Here is a 19,969-nt window from a genome sequence, read left to right as displayed (position 1 = left end):
CATCATGGGTGGGGGTGGGGGTGAGACCAAAAAAAAAAAAAGTGCTAATATAACAAAGCTTCCAAATGCCTCTTAGCATCAGTCCTACCTCTTTCTGGAGCTCCACTGTTTCTTACCATCAAATCCAAAACCTTATGATGATACCTGGGAATATGCAGTGGGTGGAAATCATCTGCAGGCTGGTCAGTGTTTCTAAGGCATTTGCAAGGCTGCATTAAAAACCCAGCAGGGTGGGGCACCTGGTGGCTCAGTCAGTCAAGCATCCGACTTCGGCTCAGGTCATGATCTCATGGTCCATGAGTTCAAGCCCCATGTCAAGCTCTGTGCTGTCAGCCTGTGCTCCAGCCTGTGTCTGGAGCCTGCTTCAGATTCTGTGTCTCCCTCTCTCTCTGTCCCTCCCCTGCTCATGCTCTGTCTCTCTCTCCCTCTCAAAAAATAAACATTAAAAAAAGATTTAAAAAACCCAGCAGGGTGCCTGTGGCCTCCACCTTGATAATCTGCTTGTAGATTTTCTGTAGAGGGCAAGTCTAAGAATGGTGCTAATAGAACTCTCTAAAACACAGATGTTTGAAGGAAACTGAGGCGTGGCGTGGGGTGGAGGGCGTCTTCTAAGGTTCGACGCCTCAGTTAACAGTAAAGAGTGACAGAGGACACCTGGTTCCTAAGCTCAATAAAGATCATGTGGCTCATGCATAATCAACATTATTGTGAGAGGTACATAATGAAATCTGTATGAAAGCACTGAGCACAGTATCTGGCATGTTGCGGTACACTGGAAATGTTATTGGGACATGAACTTGCATTATCTGTGGCAGCAGAGTCGCTGCATGCCTGTCCTCGAGGCACACATACAAGGTACCGAGCAGCTGGAGTCAGGAATTCCTTTTCCACAGACAACCCACAGCAATTTGCACCAACACAGAGCTCTCTCCCAAATGCCACCACTAGCAAGTGCTTGGATCTCAGACCAGCCACACTCGTTGTGGGAGAAGAAAAGATTATTGTGAGCTGGAAGCACAGAGAATAGGAAAATCACAAAAGCAAACAGGTATGGGAGGCTGGGAAGTGGTGTTTCTGAATAAGCCAGGGGCAAGAAGGGCCTGAATCTGAGCTCTGGCTCCTTCTGGTCACCAGAGCCTGCATTTTCCACCCCATCTTCTGGGGTGGGCTTTCCCCAGAAGACGAGTTCCCTGGAGTGGGGAGTAAGAAAAGGAAGGCAGCGCCAGCTTGACCCAGGCATGGCACGTCAGTGAATTTTTCAATTTAGAAGGATCTCTATGCTCCTTCTCTTTCAGTCAAGTATCCAAGTATCCTAGTGTGTTATCATCATCTGTATGTTCCTCTTGGTGAAGGGCCCATGTCCCCTTCATGTACACATGCCTGCTGCCTAGCACGGGGCTGGACCACTGCAGAGTCCCCATGTCTCCTTAGTGAATGAATGCCTACCATGATCAAGACCTGCCCAACACACTGCTCAGTGGCCTGAGATCCTGTATGGGCTTCTGCCAAGCCTGGTCTGGAAGCCACTCAACTCGGCCTTCTTTTCCCAAAGAAAATACAAGGCCTGGCTCTGAAGTAGGCCATGGTCCCCAGGCTCTTCTTGGCTATAATTGGAAAAAGACCTGTTAAAGACCTCAGTAAAACCCCCTTCCTACACTCTCCCCAGTGCCCATTTCCCCTGCTCAGAGTTTTCCAAGATCCTGACCAACTAGCAGATGCTATTTTCCTCACTTAGAAATGCTTTCCCACATATGGTGTTTTCTCAGTCCCCGGAGCAACATTCCTACAAGGTTTCACCATCCCTCAAAATACTCAAAAGAGAGCAATTTCTGATTCCTCCTTTCTGGCTCAGTTTACAACACACACAGAGGGCTTTTGGGCAAAGCAGCACAAATGGAAAAGAGAGCTGGGTAGAGAGCCAGGGTGGGACAGGACCTGAGCCCACAGCCACTCATGTCTGTCACACACAAACACCTGGGGGCGCTCTCCTTTGAGCTCCAATTTCCCACTCCAGGACTAGCTTCCCAGCACCTGTGCCTCCCCCTGAGCCAGCACCTAGAGACCTTGCTTGCTGCACACGTGTGGAGTACATTGTTAGCCTGGATGGAATGGGAGCATCAGGAACAAAAATGCTACGTGCCAGGGGCCGACATACATTAAATCTTTAATCTCAGTAACAGCTCCTCTGAGGTATGGACGAACGTTCCCCATTTCAAATGGGGGAGATTGAGGCACAAGACGGTGAGTAACCAGCTAATAAGCGGCAGAGCCAGGATTTGATCACAGTCTGGCTCTGGAATTGATGCTCTCAAAGATTATGCCATGTGGTCCGTCCGTCCCCGGCCTCAAACATTCCAGAGAGTTTATTTCCAGAGGAAGTTCAAGGTCCACGGCTGGGCAGAGTTTCCAGGTGTTTGAGGACACTGTTCCTATTTCTTCCTCCCCATATTCGCTATGAAAGTGTTCACCATGAAAGTAAGCAAACTCTGTCCTGCTGGGGCCTGATGCCCTCCAAGGTCAGTCCCTCTGAGGGTCACCCGTCTCTGCAGAGGCCGTGTGCTGTAGTGGACAGGGCACCAAACATACCATCTCAAGTCCTGGCCTTGGTGCCAGCACTGGAAACCAGGATGACTTACAAACAAGGCATAGAGGCTATGTTCTAGCTGTTCTCAAGGAGGAGGCATGAGATCAAATGTGGAGGCACTTTTTAATTTGCCAAGTTTTTAATATGCAAATTCAAGAGATTTCATTATTTCTGGTACAGCCACATCCTCTGGAGGCAAATGCATTTCTCTGGCTGGGTTAACAAGGACACTGTCCAGCTGTATCCAAAAGGGTTTAATTCTTTGGAGAATTTCTGAAGCTATGACATGGTCTCTGACTAATACTAAGGGCTCAAAAGACTCCATCCTGCCAGATAACCCTAATATCTTGTTCAGGGACTGGAAAGGGGGAGAGGTGGGAAAGCGATAGATTTAAAGTAGAATGACAAAAGGGAAAGGAATGTGGTGGAAATATTAAACTAAGGCCATATAAAAGACTGGCAAAGCTTGCTCCCCATATCTTAATTAAAAAATTAATTCAAATTGGCTTTGTTCTGAACCCAGGTCCTGGGGCCTGAAAATTAGTCAGTGGGGCCACATGAAGATGTTCTGACCCATGACAAGGCTTGTTGCTGGAAGAGAGAGCAAGAAAGAGAGAGAGAGAGGGAGAGAGGGAGAAAGGAAGAGGGAGAGGGAGCGAGGGAGAGAGGGAGAGAGAGAGAGAGAGAGAGATCCTGGTGGAGCCTCTGCTGGGGATTGGTCTGGTTTTGGTTAATCTCTTTATTAATGATCCGGAAGCAGGAGAGAGGAAAAAGTGGCAGATTAATTAAAATGCACAGATGACGCTCAAAGGGAAGGTGCTGCAAACAGCGGTGAGGACAGACCAATTATTCCCCAGCACCCATGGGGGTTGGCAACCTGGAAATAGCATGATGAGATTCAAACTGGAAACACGTAGGTTAACTCACTGGGGGCAAGATGAATCCAAAACCAACAAGGGAGGGAAATGTTTGTAAAGGGATGAAGGGAAGGAGTGACTTGGAATGGCTACAAGGAGCAAATGAGAAATGAACTCACATGACCAGGGCTGTGTGGGTTTCCACAGCACCGTCTTCTCCTATAGCCCTATGTTCTTTTCTAAATCTCGCCTCATACATTCTGAGCTCGCCTCTGCAGTGGCAGCAACTCTTCCGTTCCCTGTCTCATGAAGCATAAAGAATACATAAATTGAGCCTTAGAGAGGGCAAGAAATGGAGCCAAGATCAGAGAGCAAGTGGATGGCTGTTTACAAAAGGTGCTGATGAGCATGCTCTGGCTTCCCCCAAACCAGAAGTGATCAGGGACCCAAGGAAGGAAGACGCACCTCTCCTTGCTTCATCTGAGAGGCCCAGTCCCTAGGCAGACCCACACCTACACAGTCAGAACAGGTGAGAGCAGGGGGAAGGATTTGGATTGCTCTCTTGTTCCTCTTGTTAGAACTTACTTAAACTCAGGGTTCTGAACTTGCCTGACTTGGACAACACTTGCCCCGAGATCTGGGACAGGACAAGGTCCTCAACTTTCAGGAGATGCTGGCTCCCCAGGGGCAACAAGGCACACAGTCATCAGGGAAGGCACATCCCAGGATGAAACAAAACAAATAGAGAACTTCAAAAGTCTACTCACCTCCCTCGGAAAGGAATCTCTGACACTGGTCCCTCTTGGAGGCCAGTAAATGAGGAAGAGAGACTCTTGAACTGACAAGGAGCCCATATTCAAAACCCAAGCTCAATGCCCTGAGATGGAAGTTGAAAGCTGTGAGTTTGCTTTTGCACAGCTGTTGGAAGAGGAATTTTACGTTATTCAAAGCATACCCTCTCCTGTGGCCCCAAGGCAGTGAAAGACGGAAGGTATGGCACATGTCAAAACAATGTGCATCAGCAGCTCCAAGAGCAAGGTAGTACAGTTATTCCCCAGGCCAAGGAACCCTCTGGCATGGCCCCCATCTTGGCAAAGAGATCTGAAAGAAGCCTGGTATGCCAACACAAGCCCCAGGAAATCCAGATTTTCTTTATCCTTTGCATACGACAGACTCTCATTTCATGGCCAAAGGGTGGACAAGGAAGGATCTGCAGAGAAAATCTGAGTCAATCCAGCTACTAGTTATAACGGCATGTGTTTACAAATTTAGTTTTCTTTGTTCTGGACACTAACAATCCCCCACCAGTGTACATAAATGTGTGCATATATGGGCTCATGTGTGTGGGGGGCATGCTGCAGCCCCCTCAAGATGAGGATGGGGTACAGCCAGGCTATTTCTAAATGACTGTATCATTTAATATTCTAAGACATTTTGGTTTTGCTTTCTGCATCTGGGAAACTCCATTTTCCAAGTGTAAAAACATGCAAGAGAAGGTTGCTTCAGTTATACAGGCAGTTGGGGGTACAGCTGGCATTAAACTCTCAGCATCAGAGAATAATGGTCCAAGTCAACTTTTTGTTTTAGATTTATGCCTTGTGTTTGAATTGGGTTGATGTGTCAAGCATCTGCATTACCTGCAAAGTGCTATATAGCTGAAAGGTAATATTATTACAAGGTAGGGACTGCTGAGTGATCTTTAATAATGAAAATAGATGATGACAATGATGATGATAAATTACTTATCTTGTCCACCTGGCCAAGAATGAGTCTCAAAATGGCAGAAAAAGAAGTTGGCTTCATCTTGAGTGCTGGAAGCTAAGGGAAATCCCAAAGCACGACTTCCATTCACACTCCGGATGCCTCTTCCAAACCAAGACCGCAGCTGACTTGGCAATACCCAAACCTTTGTGCATCAACCAGGGCAGCGGCAGCAAGACCGGGATCAACCCAAACCATAATGGTTTGGCCCCATGAGGACTTGGCTGCAGTGTGGTCAGATGGCAGCCTTTCTCCTCCAGGCTTGGCAATAGGGCTCGTGTCAAATATAGCCTATGTCTCCCCCTCAGCCTCTCTGCTGGCCCCACGGCCAACCTCCTTTCATGAGAATAAGGGATTGGCAAATAGTCCGTGGCCATCTTTGGTCTGGATCCCCTCTCCAGGAAACTCATGGCTGAAGACTGAGTGCCACGGCTTCTGCCTACTTTCTGGGCACCTCTTCCCTCTGCTCACCCTGGCTGCCATCATTCACCTGAACACCCTGGCAGACCAGCAAACCGAGGCAGGAGAGACGTCTATGTGATTTCCTGGACCTCTGCTTGCCCCCTCGTGAAAGGCTACGGGATGTGCACACAGTAAGAAAATCAATCTTCCACCAAAGCTGGAGTGTGCGGTAGGCACTTTGTAAACATTACAACTCCAATCCCAAACAGTCTACTGACTCTCTTTCTGGGCAGCTGGGCGAGACTGAAAACCAACCCAGAGCTTGTCCTCTGAAAGCAATTTTGGCACCAACACTCTGCACCCGAAGCTGTCTTTGATCACAGACACAGTCGTAATAATCGCTTGTAATAACAGCTAGCATTACTGAGCCGCGCCATATGCTAGGGACTTTGTGGGACACTTTACATGGATTATCTCAATTAATCCTCACAGAGACGATTATTATCCCCACTTTTCAGTTGAGGAAACTGAGGCTCAGAAGGATTAAGTCATTTTGTCTGGGATCACATATCAACTGAGAGGCTGAGCCGGGATGCAAACCCCTGTCGGTGTGACCCCATGGGCCTTACTTGTAGCCAGTACCGCATAATGCCTCCCAATTCATTCCAGAGAGTCTAAGGCACCTGCCACTTGCTTGCAGTGAACCAGGCAGTGAGTGCCACACTGATATATTAATGTTCCTTTCCTTTTTAGAGAAAGGGGCTTCCAGGACAGGGCCTCCGGAATGTAAAGAGTACATTTCACAGTCTAAGCCTGGTGTCACCAATTCACAGTGGCTGAAAAATATATCTATGGCATGTGTGGCTAACGGGCTCATTTATACACTCCCTGGCTTCCCAATATGTAAAACACTTCTTCCCTCCTTCCTTATTTGATGGTAAAGAAGACCAAGAACCCAGGGATTTCTTTAGAAAATTGCTGGATTTTCGAAGGTGAGACAGATTCCGATTCTATGGTTTTCTTTGTAGTATATTTGTGGTTGGCAAGCAAAAATAAAATAATGTGGACTCCTGGCACATTTCCTGCTCTGATTCATGAATAAAACCCACTCTGCCACTCATGAACTTTGTGACAACAGGAGAATCATTGCTCATCTTTGGGTCTGAATTCCTGATGATATTTCTCCACAGGGTGCTGCTGGTATTTGGGCAGGATAGTTATTCATTATTCAGTCTTGTCCCCCACACATGAAGCTCTGGTCCCCATCTACTAAATACCAATCATGTCCCCCAGTCATGGTGACAACTGAAAAAATGTACTCACACTTTCTGAATACCATCTGGGGAGGCTGTATCCCTCCCGGTTAAGAATCACATAACATAATGCTGGTAGACTGAAGCAGTGGTTCTTAACCATTTTTGGATCATTGACCCTTTTTAGAATGTGCTAAAAGCTAAAGCATCTTTCCCCTGAAAAACATGTTCACATAAAAGAACAACTTTTCAGAAAACTTTCAAGGCATTTCAGACTCCCTGAAGTCTAACCCAGAGGTCCACAGACCCTAGGTGAAGAATTATCAAACTAAAGGGTTTTAAAGCTTCTTTTGAGCTAGAGTCCTCCATTCTTCTATTATCCTCTGCCAACCCTGAGCCTCATTACTGGTCTCATTTTCTGGTCCTCCCCATTCTATGGAGCCAGCACCAACATCCTAATCCACTAGGATTCTCATAGCATGGGAAGATTATGGCAGGAAAGTGATCTGCCCCAAACGGAACAACAAAATTAGTGGAAGAGCCAGAAATAGAACCCAGCTCTCCATGGGGCACCTGGGTGGCTCAGTCAGTTAAGCATCTGACTCTTGGTTTCAGCTAGGGTCATGATCTCACGGTTCGTGGGTTTGAGTTCTACGCTGACAGTGCACAGCCTGCTTGGGATCCTCTGTCTCCCCATCTCTGTCTGCCCCTCCCCCATTCCCTCTCTCTTTCTCTCAAAATCAATTTTAAAAAAGCTTAAAAAAATAAAGTTTAAAAAGGAAAAAAAAGAACCCAGCTCTCCAGAGGACCAGCCATGTGTTGCTCATCAGGAACCAGCACAGGACAATATATTTAAGAACACAAGGAGGGGTCCTGTCCACAAAGCTCACTGATAGCAGGGCATCCTTGAGGGGGCAGAGGGGTCCCGTGTGAGCCTGACCAGCATGGCACCTTTAACAATACAATGTGGGTGGTCTGAGGTGCCCATAGCCTGACCTAGCCAATGAGGTAGCCCATGGAAGCAGAATCTTTCCCTTCTTCTTCCTTTTACAAATATCTGGGTAGCATCAACACCATCCTCCATGTGATATCCACATTCCTCAAGGGCTTTAGGATTTTGTGCATTTTCCTTCCCATGTGTGATCCTGTCATTACTCTGCATGACCTCACCTCCATGCTGATGGCTTTTCCATCCCTCTGGTGTCCCTGTTCCTCAATGTCCTTAAGACCAATGCTCTCCATTATGTTTGAAAACTTCATTGTTTCTGGAGAGCCTCTCTGGATTCTAACTGTCATTATGCTTCTCAGGATGCTACTGAGTGTGGCTGCACATTCTCAGAGGAAAAGCTGGAGGTCAGAGGACTGCAGGCCAGTCACAGAACCCTGGACGATGGAGACAGTGGAGCCACCCTGGAAGCTTGAGAGGGGATGTTTAAGCACAAATAGAGGCTCTCTTGATACATCAGGTATCAAAAATGGTTCAATCTACAAAGAGGGTCTAGCTGGAAAATACACTGGGGCCAGATAACATAGACAAGTATGTTGCTAGTTTAAAACACAGCTGCCCATTTTTGACACTCCTATCTAGAGGTGGTATCTGTGTGCCCTCGTATGTGGGTGGCCTGTGGCTGCTTGACCAATATAGTAAAGCGTAAGTAATGTTATATGACTTCCAAGGCTGTAAGAGGCCATGCAGCGTCCACCTGTTGCTGGAGCCCTGAGCTACTGCATGAGTCATCTGGCAGGTCGCAAGGCCACCATGTTGGAGAGGCTCCCCTCGATGGTTTTCTGTCTGGCCCTGCCAGGGCACTAGCCTTGCAAGTAAAACTGACCTAAATAATCCAGACCAGCCCATCACCCAAATGAATACCACCAAGCGACCTCTGTTAAGGCCACATGGCACAGAAATATCACCCAGCCCAGCAGTCCCCAAATTCCTGACCCACAAAGTCACGAGAAATGAAAAAATGGCTGCATTTTATGCCACTAAGTTTGGGGTGGTTTGCTACATAGCGAAAATAAGCAAACACCCAGAGCTAGAAAAACTATACAGGATTAAATGTGTCATTTGTTAGTTTCAATGATGACATTTCATGAAATTTGTCCAGAAGCGTCTGAGTAAACTCCTGGAGGACAGATCTAAAATGAATCTCTAGGACCACACTGCTGGCATATTGCTGATGACTTGAGGCAGGAATTGTGAACAGGAGCCTTGGAGCCACCGATCACCTGAAGGCATGCTCGAGCCCAGGTGCTGAAATCCCGAAGGGTCTGACTGCAAAGGGTCTGACTGCAAAGTGCCAAAGCAGGGGAGCGAAGCCACCCTCTACTCTTTGAGGCTTCAGGGTGTATGTGTGTGTATGTGTGTGTGTGTGCGTGCACAGGCACATGTGTGTACATGTGTGCCTCTGTGTGTGTGTGTGTGTGTGTGAGAAAGACAGAGAAAGAGAAGGAGGGAGGAATGGAGAGAGGGAAGGAGGGAGGGACACAGAGACAGAGAGGTAGACAAGGCTTTCCTGAATGGGAGTTTTCGACTGAGTCAAAGGCCGCTAGATGGGTGGCCTTTTTCCTGGCCAGGGAAAAAAAGAAGTGGGAATGAATGTCCTCTCCGAAGCCACCACCACTGTAACCCCAGAAGGTGTGTGCACTTAGATCCATGTTAGAAACTGCTCTACCCTGCCACTGTCCCCCAGATATCCTGCACCAGCTTACACTTTCTTCCCACCCACCAGGGAAATGGCGGGCAGGTAGCCACAGACCAGGTACTACAGGAAAGCACGAAGGCAGGAGAGCTCAGCTTCAAAAGGAGCTTCTGGCGATGGTGTGGAGGCCCACAAAATAGGCCATAATCATTCAGGCCACTTGTACTTTGTTCCAAGAGTGGGTGGGGGCAATGCCAGCAGCCCTTGGTCTTTAGAGGTGGGGAAGAAGAGGAATTCCAATCAAAGCATGTGCCTGGAAACAGGCCAGGCAGCGTGCAAGCGCACATGCGTGTGTGTGTGTGTGTGTGTGTGTGTGCGTGTGTGTGTGACTGTGTCCGCATGCCTGTGTGAACATCTGTGTTATGTCTGTGTGTGTATGCCTGGGTGTATGTATCTGTGAGTGTGTGTGTGTGTGTGTGTCCGTGTGTGAGTGTGTGCATCTGCTCTGAGTGTATAGTGTGTATGTGTGAATATCTGTGTGTGGGTGTGTAGTGTGCCTACATGTGCATGCCTATGTGAAAACTTGTGTGTTTGTGTGAGTGTGTGGTGTGTACATCTGTGTGTGAGTTAAGTGTATGTGCACACTTGGTGTGTGTGTCTATGTGTCTGTGTGAATATCTGTGTGGTGTGTATGTCTGTGTCTGCATGTGAGTGTGTGGTATGTATGCATGTGTGTGACTGAATATTTGTGTGAGTGTGTGCTTGTGGTGTGAGTGTGTACGTGTGCTGTGTGTCTGGGTGCTTGTGGGAATGTCTGTGTGTGTGTGGTGTGCACATCTGCGTGGACATCTGTGTGTGAATGTGTATGAGTGTGTGTGTGTGTGTGTGTGTGTGTGTGGGTTTACGTGTCTATGTGAAAATCTGTGTGTGGTACGTATGTCCATGTGTCTGCATGTGAGTGTGTGGTATGTATGTGTGTATCTGACTATGTGACTACTTGTTTAAGTGTGTGCATTGGTGTGTGTCTCTGTGTTTGTGGGAATGTGTGTGAGTGTGTAGTGTGCGTGTCTGTGTGGGTATCTATGAGTGTGTCTGCATGTGAGTGTGTGGTGTGTGTGAGTGTGTGTGAATGTGCTGTGTGTGTGTGTGTGTGTGTGTGTGTGTGTGTGTGCGCGCGCGCGCACGCGTGCACAGTACGTTGGGAGAGCGAAGCCAAGAAGGGGAGAAAACCGAAGGGTTAAAAGGACTCCAAAGACGGGGCCCCCTGCTCCAGCTTCCCATGTAGTCACTGTGGGACCTTGGACAAGCCTTTTTTCCCCACCTTCCAGGCACTGGTCTGCTCTTCCACAGAGTGAAGGGATCAGAACAAATCATCCTAAAATCATTCCGCTATCAGGGTGCCCCCCTACAGGGGTCTAAGGCAAGGCTCTAGGCTGACACTCTCTTTCTGGCCCCCATGGACACAGAGAATCAAGGGGTGGCCCCGGGGGTCTTCCATAACTCTGCGCCCCACCACACACCCACCAGCTCTGCTCATTTAAGGAGTAAGGCACATGGCTCCGGTGGCCTTCTCTGGTCCCTGTGAATTGGAAACATGTAAGGACAGGCAGGGGAGAAGCCCAAGAGATAGAGAAACTCTGGGTCAAGTTTGCATTTCTCATTATTTCTCCAACCCTTCTCAAATTCCTTTTGTTTAGAAACCTCCTTGAGTTTCTGAGGGCTTCCCCCTCCCCCATCCCACCCCTGAAAAACTCTAGGAGCTCCTCCAGCCTGTAACCCTTCCCGATAACACGTTCCATATGTCGGTCACTCTCTGCATGAAACGTCTGCACTCCCTTTTCTGGTCACATCATCCGTGGGCTCCCCGCACTGCCTCTCCGAGAACAGCCCATCAAGCCCCTCTCAGGCTGGGTATTCAAGAAGCATGGGTTTGGGTCAGGCTGGCGCGCTCTGTGCTTTTCATCCCGGGGCCGGTTCCCGCTTAGGATTCTTACAGGTTTGCCTCCTGAGCTCCTCTGCCCCAGCCCGCCACGCCCGCCGCCACCGCCAGCTGCAGGGAGACCCTCCTTTAAGCACTGAGGCTAATTGAGCAGTGCTCTGACTGAGCTTGCCACATTATTTGCTTAGAGCATGCTTTTATAGCAAGGCAACACAGCATTCTATTGTCTTCCTTCCCCAGCCCGGCTCCCCCCTCCTCCCGTGGCTAGCCACCATGGTAAATAAAGGCTGAAGAGATTTTTCCAACATAACTTCCAATGCTCCTCATGGGGATACAGGCAGCCTTTCCATCCGTCCTCACCCACCCTTACCCCATGCACCCCAACCCCTCACACCAGCCCCCTTGTGACTTTCTGATGCATCTTCTGATGATTGGGCTTGACTTAAAAAATGGCTTCACACTAGTTTTTGTGGGTTTCCGAAGAGACAGAAAGTAGGTTTCCATAGCTCTGGAGGGGTTGAGTTGGAAGGTCTGAAGACCTCAAACTGGTCGAGGGAGACTTGGAACTGTGTATAGCTCCTCTTCCTCAAAAGCGTATTTGTACTTAATGGCTTCATCCCTACAGGTGCTCTGGGGATGTAGAGCATCCCCCTCAAGTAGAGGCCACCTTGAGACAGGCAGTGAGGCAACCCCTTGACCTAAGAGGTGCAAGCAGGGGCAACTGGGGGAAACATGAGACCCCAGGGGCTAGAAAGAAGGCTCGGGGCTTTCCAGAACAGACACATGGATCCAAGGCAGACAAACACATCTGGGGACATGGCAGAACCATCAACTCCCTTACAGGAAGGAAGGATGGTACACTGAGCACCTGTTATAAGCCAAGGGCTGAATTTAAAACTTCTATCCTACTGTCTTTGGGCTTTTTTGGTCTAGATGGAGTTAGGAAAATTAAAAGAGAGGGTATTTCTATTTTAAAGCTGAGACATTTAGGGCATAGAGGTGGTGAGTGATGGGCTCAAAGTTGTCATGGCTGGAAGTAAAACTATAATCAGAATTCCGGCTCCCTGACTCCTGGTCCTGCACTCTTCCTAAAAGACAACCTTCTCTATTACCAAAGTCTTCCAGAGTCCATAGGGCATACCACATGCCTGTGATCCCCCAGGGAGCAGAGATCCTTCATCTGTCTGTGAACTCTGGGAGAGCCCCTCTAATACGAAATGCAGACCTCACTTTTCTCTAGGCTCACTGGATCCTGGATGCACCAGCTTATACGAAGTGGGTCATTTCTGAAGCTGGGCCCCCTCTGGCTGCAAGCCATGAGAGCATCCTCCTGTCTAAGCAGATAGATGGGACCTGCCATTGGCCCAAGTTTTGTGCCCACTTTTTTATAAGCCACCCCTACCCCCACCCTCCCCAACCTGCCTCTCTTCAGTGGGAAGATGGACTGAATTCTGCAGATCAAACAATAGTTTAAGCAGAAATGTGTGTTAAAAGCAATCTTTCTCCACAATACCTGTATTAAGAAAATGACAACAATGAAGGAAAACATGTCTGACGATGGGTTTGGATGATGCGTGGTGGCTAATGAGACAGCTGAACTAATATAATTGGGGGACTGACTTCAGAAGCTCCAATTACGCTTGATGGGTTTGGCAAGGGACGCTGTAATTTGGTGCTAATGAATGGATTAATACGGAGGGTAAGCTGGAACCCAAGAATGTGCAGGAATGTGTCCTGACACTGTGCTGGGCATGCCGTGGTGGGGCCAACAGGGACCCGATGAACTGAGGTGGAAAAGGTCATAGGCCTCATTATAGGCAGTCATTTCTGGCCAACTGACTAGCTCTTCCACCACTGGACCAGCTCACAAAACACTAGAGCCATCTATTTCAGGGAGATCTATTTCAGTTTACTAGAAAGCATGCTGTAGTGAGTTTCCAGGCATGCAGTCTAAATGCCCAGATTAACTGGATTTAATAGAGCCGATGGCAAAAAAGTTTTCCTTCCAGACCTGAGGCTCTGTGATTCTATGTTGATGTTGTGAAGGCACAACACTTCACCACAGGGAGGCTGATGGGGCCACACAGATGTGTGGGAGCAGTGAGTGACTTCCACCCCAGTGTGGGTGAGTCATGGTTGGAGGGAGGGGGTCACTGCAGACTGCGGTCAAACAGAAGGGTCTGGAAATAAACTGGCATTGACTCAGGATGTGGAACTTTTGATCCTATAACATGATACATTTTAATTCCCCTTGGTGATGTTAATAATGTAGTTGGCTAATGCCACACTAACAGAATTTATGAAGCGCCACTCATCCAGGAAAAGGAAGAAGTAATGACCTCAGTTTGCATCCTACTTATGCTTCTGAAAAGGTTGAGTGCAAATCAAAGTTTTGTGAACTGAATTATATTTTAAAGAACACTAGAAGGGCTTACAACAAAAAAAGCTTATTGTGGATTCCCATGGAAAACAGTAAAACATCATTCTTCAATTAAAAAGAATGTATATATTAGACTAGTTTCAGCTTTAAGCAAAGTAAATCTTTTAATGTAGAGCAACTGTGCTGTAAATATGTTAGAATTTCACAATGAACACATATGCTTTGAGATTCAATTCTTTACCAAGGCAATACGACCTATTTATTTGATGAGCTCTTCAACTATCTGGGTGCCCTGTTAACATGCCCTATTTCCTATGGCTTCTTCTCCAGGAAATTAGAAATCTGGAAGAAGGAAAGAGGCATGAGAACTTCTTGAAATCTGGAAGAAGGAAAGAGGCATGAGAACTTCTTGCTGGAAGTTCCCATTTTTTTCCACTCTTGGGTGTTAAACGATGTCAGCTTAAGTTCCCATAATAAACCACACTTCAGTCTCCTCAAAGGTCCCAATAAGGAAGGGAACAGAAGAAAAAGAGGGCAAGCAAAAATCATGCACTCTACTTAGTGAAGGTTCCAGAATAATTAGAATGTCAATAATGATCATAGTCAACCTCACGGAGGTTGACTCTGTGCCAGGAATAGGGCTACACGCTCTATAGTCATAATTGATTTAATTCTGCAATAACACTCCAAGGAAGGCCCTCCGGTTCACAGTCTCTTCTCTGAAACCCTGTATTTTACTGTATATCATCTAATACTCTCAATGGACCTGGGACAGTACCCCATGATTAAACAAACTAAGATTTTCACTGCAAAATTATAAATGCTCATTGAAGGGAGTGTCCATTCAGGTCGTATTTTGTAGCCAAGTGCATCTGCTGTAATCTCAAGAAATGACACTGGGTTTTGGAGCTTTTTGGGGTTTGGATTTATAAAGAAGAGACTGGGGGGCATTTACTGGGCTCTCTCTTTCATAAGTAAGAAACCACTCCCAAGAGAAAGTAGCTTGCCTGAGATCACACCATGGCCATACCACATAGTTAAGTAGGCTCTGAAGATGAGTAGCAGACCTGCAGTTCGAACCCATGCATGTCTGACACCAAAACCGTGTTCTTAAACACGAGGCCATGCTGGTGGTGCTTCTCGGTTAGGTCCTGAGAGAATGGAGACTCCCTACAATGGTTTTTTGAGAAGACAAAATTAAACTATGATTGCATACACCCTTTCTTATGTTTAAAGAATTTTTTCCTTAAATACATTTCTGTAGAGAGAATCTTTTTCTTTATAAAATAAGAGCATATTGAAGAATATTCTAAAAATGCAAAAGTATATAAAGACATCTATCAGCTCCCACAAGTATCATTATGGAATATTTGTGTCCAGCCTTTTTTAAACACATGCAAAGTGTTCCTCTGCAGTACATGGTGGAGAATGTTTAATATACATCATCCTGTGACTTTCTGACTTAATCTTATAATTGAAGCATTTTCCCATCATATTAAAATTCCACACAAACAAAATTTTGATGGCTACATAATATTCCATCATCGGAATGTGTTGTAATTTACTGGATTACACCCCTTTGTGGGAAATTTATTGTTTCCAATTCTCCGCCCTCATAAATAAAGCTGCAGTAAACGTCTCCATGCGCAGAGCTGACTGCTGGCGTGAGTTAGTGCCTCGCACGTGGCCTCAGCCGTTCCCTCACCCTCAGACACATCTGTCTTACACAGCAGGGCTCCGGGCTCAGGTGGACTGGAGCCTCCCTCCTCCCCGCCAGCGGCCAGGCTGCTGGGAAGCAGGAACCCCACGTGTGCGCTGCCTGCTGCCCAGCAAATTCACCTTCCCAGATTTAACTCGGCCCTTGCTGTGGATCCACAACACACCGCTGTTGTTTCCAGGTCCTCGGGACGGCTTTTTCAAAACTACACTGGTCCCCTGAGGTCCCTTAGAACACTGAAAACCTTGCCTCCTACTGCACCAAAAAAAGAGTCCCTCAGACAGGAATTCCTTAACTCCCTACCCGCCAGACTCTGCTCCAATGCACATGGTTTAAGGGACTGGTCCTGTACCCCCCAAACCCACTGCACTCCCGAAAGTGATAGGGGGTGCTATTGACCACATGGGTGGGGTAGGGCCTGCCCTGCGTCAGCCATCATTTCCTCGGAGTGGCCAGTCATCCCTGTCACAGCCCCCTCTAACAGGACCTATGGTGACATGCTGGTCCTACTCCCTCCCATTTTCTCGGGAGCCTCATTCCATCTGGGCCTCCACCTGGGCTCTATCCTCAACTTGTCCTTTCCCCACCATGGGTTTCCTCCCCTCAGTACACAGTGTCTACCTGTTGCCAACCTTAAAAAAAAGGAAAGAAAATAGTTGTCCTCCTCCCAGCCCAGCTTCGCAGAAGAGCACCTGCCATTTCGTCCAGCTCCATTTCCTCAGCCCCCTCGCAACAGACAGGATCCCCACCTTCCATCACCATCATCGGGGCGCCAGTCCTACCAGGACACCCCTGAGCACCTTACTGAAATCGGACAGAGCCTGCAGTCCTTCCTGAATCTGTCCATCTCCCTCCTTCCTCTACTGTGACAGCACTCTCACAGTTTTGTCCAACTGCCACCAGTACGTACCTTCTTACACATTCAGTGCTGTCTCCCCAAATCCTCCGTGTTCTCATCTGTGCTTGCGATGGTGCAATTGTGCACACCTGTCCACGTGTGGGTAACCCCCATAATCCCCACCTCCGGCACAGACCTCAGTCCTAGACTCCACGCCTGCAGATGCAACTGCCCACTGGACATCTCCACTTGACTGTTTCCGAGGCATCTCCAGGGAGATATGTCCCCAAACGACTTCACCACCTTCCTCGAAACGCTGCTTCTCGGGCCTTCTGTGCTAGCTCTCCGGCAAGGGCACCAGCATTCACCACATTATCATGCTTGAGTCTTCACTCTTCCCTGCCCCCCACATCACTGATCTTTAATTCCAGGTGATTCTGCCTCCTCTGTTTCTCCAAGTACATACCCCTTTCCTGCTAGCCCACTCCTCTATGGACTGGGCTACTTCTCTTGCCTAGGTGACGTCAATAGAATCTTAGGTGGTCTCTGAGCCCCTACTTTTGTCTTCTCCCAGACTCCCTGGCATTTCTTGTCCACACTGGAAGGGAATGAGCTTTCTCGAGTTAAGCCTTACCGGGTCACTCCCCAGCTGCAAAAATTTGTTCTTCAGGATAAAGCCCAAATCCCTTGCCCAGGCACGGGGCCCTTCCCAGTGGTTCCTGGCTGACTCCTTTCTTGGCCTCATCTCTCACTGTTCTCCCCTTACTCTATGCACACTACCCACAGGGAGGGGCTTCAGTTCTGTAAACACACCCTATGCCTTCTCACCTCTGCATGGACTCTCTTGTCTCTCCTCATTTCCTATTTGTCTGTCTGCCCCTGTTCTTATTGACCCCCCCAATGACTTCCCCTCTGCACTTCCCACAGTCCTGTATAACCATGCTTTCACTGTCTGTCTTTCCCAGCAGACCAAAAGCTCTCTTTCCATGTCTGATGTCCCTAGCACCTACAGTGGTACCTAGTTCGTGGTAAGTACTGTATAAAGGGTTCTAGAAACAAGAAGTCCCTGGAGCCAAAGGATGAACCTCTTAGGAAGCATGACCATTTATGCTTTTTCCCTGGTGTAGTTATTATTAGGTTCTTTCTTTCATGCTCACTCTTCTCCAAAACCCCTTGATATGGGCTACTTGCATCACTGATTGATTGATTGATTGAGTGAGTGAGTGTGTGCTTGTGCACACTAGTGAGGAAGGGGCAGAGAGAGGGAGCGAGAATCCTAAGCAGGCTCCATGCTCAGTGCAGAGCCCAACGTGGGGCTTGATCTCACAACCGTGAGATCATGATCTGAGCCAAAATCAAGAGTTGGATGTTCAATTGACTGAGCCACCAAGCCACACCTAACAGCACCCTTTAAAGACACTTGTTCAGAGGCAAGACCAGGAAGGTGGATGGGTCAATCAGTTGAGGATGCTCATGTGATGGCTGGGAGGAGTTTCTGGATGTACTGGGAGATGGTGCATGATGGGGGTGATCTCTCATACAAAACTGTGTGTCAGCGACTGCCAAAAAAGGATTCAGATGCCAAAAAAGAAAAATAAAAACTTCAATTCTAGTAGCCCCAGCTTACTGCCCAGGAGCAGCATGATCGCCTCTCATTAGGAGAAGCAAAGTGGAAGGCAGCTGTCTGGGGTGTGGAGAAGGACACTTGGATTAAGCGGGAAGGAACTTGCCCCAAAGTCCAAAGCCCCTCTGGACCTGAGGCTCCTTTTCCTCCCTCTCTACCTGCTAGTAGACCGTGATGCTTGCAGCAGGGCTTCCTGGTCCTGTAGCCCTGGCATAGCCAACGGATCAGATTGGGGATTCCTAGGGATGGGAGGGAATGCACAGGACCGGAGAACCTGCAAATAAAAGCAAGTCCAATAGGACTTGAAAATGTGAGATTACAGCTGGGCCAAAATGCCCCGTTAGCCACTGCTGTGATGCTGTGATGCTGTGAGGCTGGGGCAAGGCCCCAAGAAGACCACTTACCAGGTCAAGGGGCCCGTGCGGCTCTAGGTGACTACTGGGCGTCAGTGGTCCTGAGGGCAGTGCCCACATTTCAAGCATCTCGGCAGCCTCAGCGCCTAGCACCATGCCTCGTGCAACATGAACAACACAATTCTGTGTATGGATCATACAGGATTTACTCTCAGGAGAGGCACAAGGATCTGGGAAGAGCCGATCAGGGAAAAGGTAAAGAAAAAGAAGGCCGAAATCCCTCATGGTGGCAAAAGAAGGCTCGGGCTCGTGTCTTTAGCAAGACCACTTAGGGGAGAGAAGGCTGGTTTTGAAATGAGTAAATGTTGGAACCCTACAAGTAAACCTCAGAGAGGGCCCAAAGGAAAGTAAGGCTCGAGGGTTTTTTTCCCCTTAAGAAGTTCACTGAATAATAGCTCTTGGAGTAAACTGATACAGATATCAACAGAGAAATCTGAGGTCACTGATACTCTAGAGCAGAAAGCAAAAGGTTAGCTCTCAGACTAGCTCCTGGCAGTGGTGGTCTCTGACCTTGCCATTTCCCTTAGCAATACCTTCCCAGGAACCTTGGACCCAGGGGGGAACAGGTGCACACAAGAAGAGATCAGGGAAGGTGGTGACGCCAGCCTTGAAAAATTGCCCAATCGCCTGGCATCATGGGAGATCAGTGCTTCCTCACCCCCACTCCCAGGCTGGTTCAAATCATAGCAACAAAAACTGACCAGAACAAGGGACAGAGTAAGTAACTACTGAGGGGGGTGGCAGTGGTGGATCCCAAATGTCATCATAGTGCCTAAGTTATACACTGTTCTGTGTGTTTTCAAACTGATTGGTACAGTAGTTCAGTGAGATAGGAGGACCAATACTCTTTTCATTTTAAACCTAAGCAAACTGAATTGCAGGAAGGTTAAATGAATCGTCCAACGGCCAACAGCCAGGAAGCAACACAGCTAGGATCAGATCCCCCAACCCCAGACTCGTGTTTTTCCCTAAATACTCACGTACGCTACATGCCTAATCACGCTTTCCCTTCCCACTGCACAGCGCCCAACCTGCTTTTCACCAGTGCAGTCCTAGAATTCTTACCCATTCCATGAAGATTTTTCAAATTATTCCCATGAATAAAAAAAAATAATAAAAACTCGAAACTTCTGAGAGCCTTATTATGTATAGATGGCAACCTTACTGTTAGCTGAATAACATACCTCTCGCCAGGTGATGCTTCCTCGATAAGACCTCAGATACCACATTTGTCAAAATGAAACCAGGTGAAAATTGACAGTAGGCAAACAAAGGTCTCAGGGCCTCCAGGTTGGTTTTCTGTCTTGTACATAATACATTCCTGCATCAGACTTATAGGGGTTGTGCCGTGCACCGGGGAGCTCATTCCCTGTCTCCTTGCGCTCCAACCACTCCTCAAGACAAAACCTCCATGACGCTGAACCCTACTTTCTAACTGCCACTGGGAAGCAGAGACTTCCCTGCCAAGACATCTATCTGTCCCTCAATTCTGTAGAGGTCCAGAAATCTCTCCCCAGTGAACAAATTCAGATCTGTGCAGAGAGCCTACTCACTCTCCA

At 47.9% G+C, this 19,969-nt stretch overlaps 1 protein-coding gene across 3 annotated transcripts in view; it reads right to left on the bottom strand.

Moving 5' to 3' along the window:
* NTF3 (neurotrophin 3) overlaps positions 1–19,969 on the bottom strand; it is a 66,941-nt gene that overhangs the window by 5,165 nt on the left and 41,807 nt on the right. The gene's annotated exons all lie outside the window — the stretch shown is intronic.

The sequence above is a fragment of the Panthera tigris genome, chromosome B4 (assembly GCF_018350195.1).
Source record: "Panthera tigris isolate Pti1 chromosome B4, P.tigris_Pti1_mat1.1, whole genome shotgun sequence".
NCBI classification, from domain to species: domain Eukaryota; kingdom Metazoa; phylum Chordata; class Mammalia; order Carnivora; family Felidae; genus Panthera; species Panthera tigris.
This window is presented reverse-complemented; position numbering and strand designations above follow the sequence as displayed.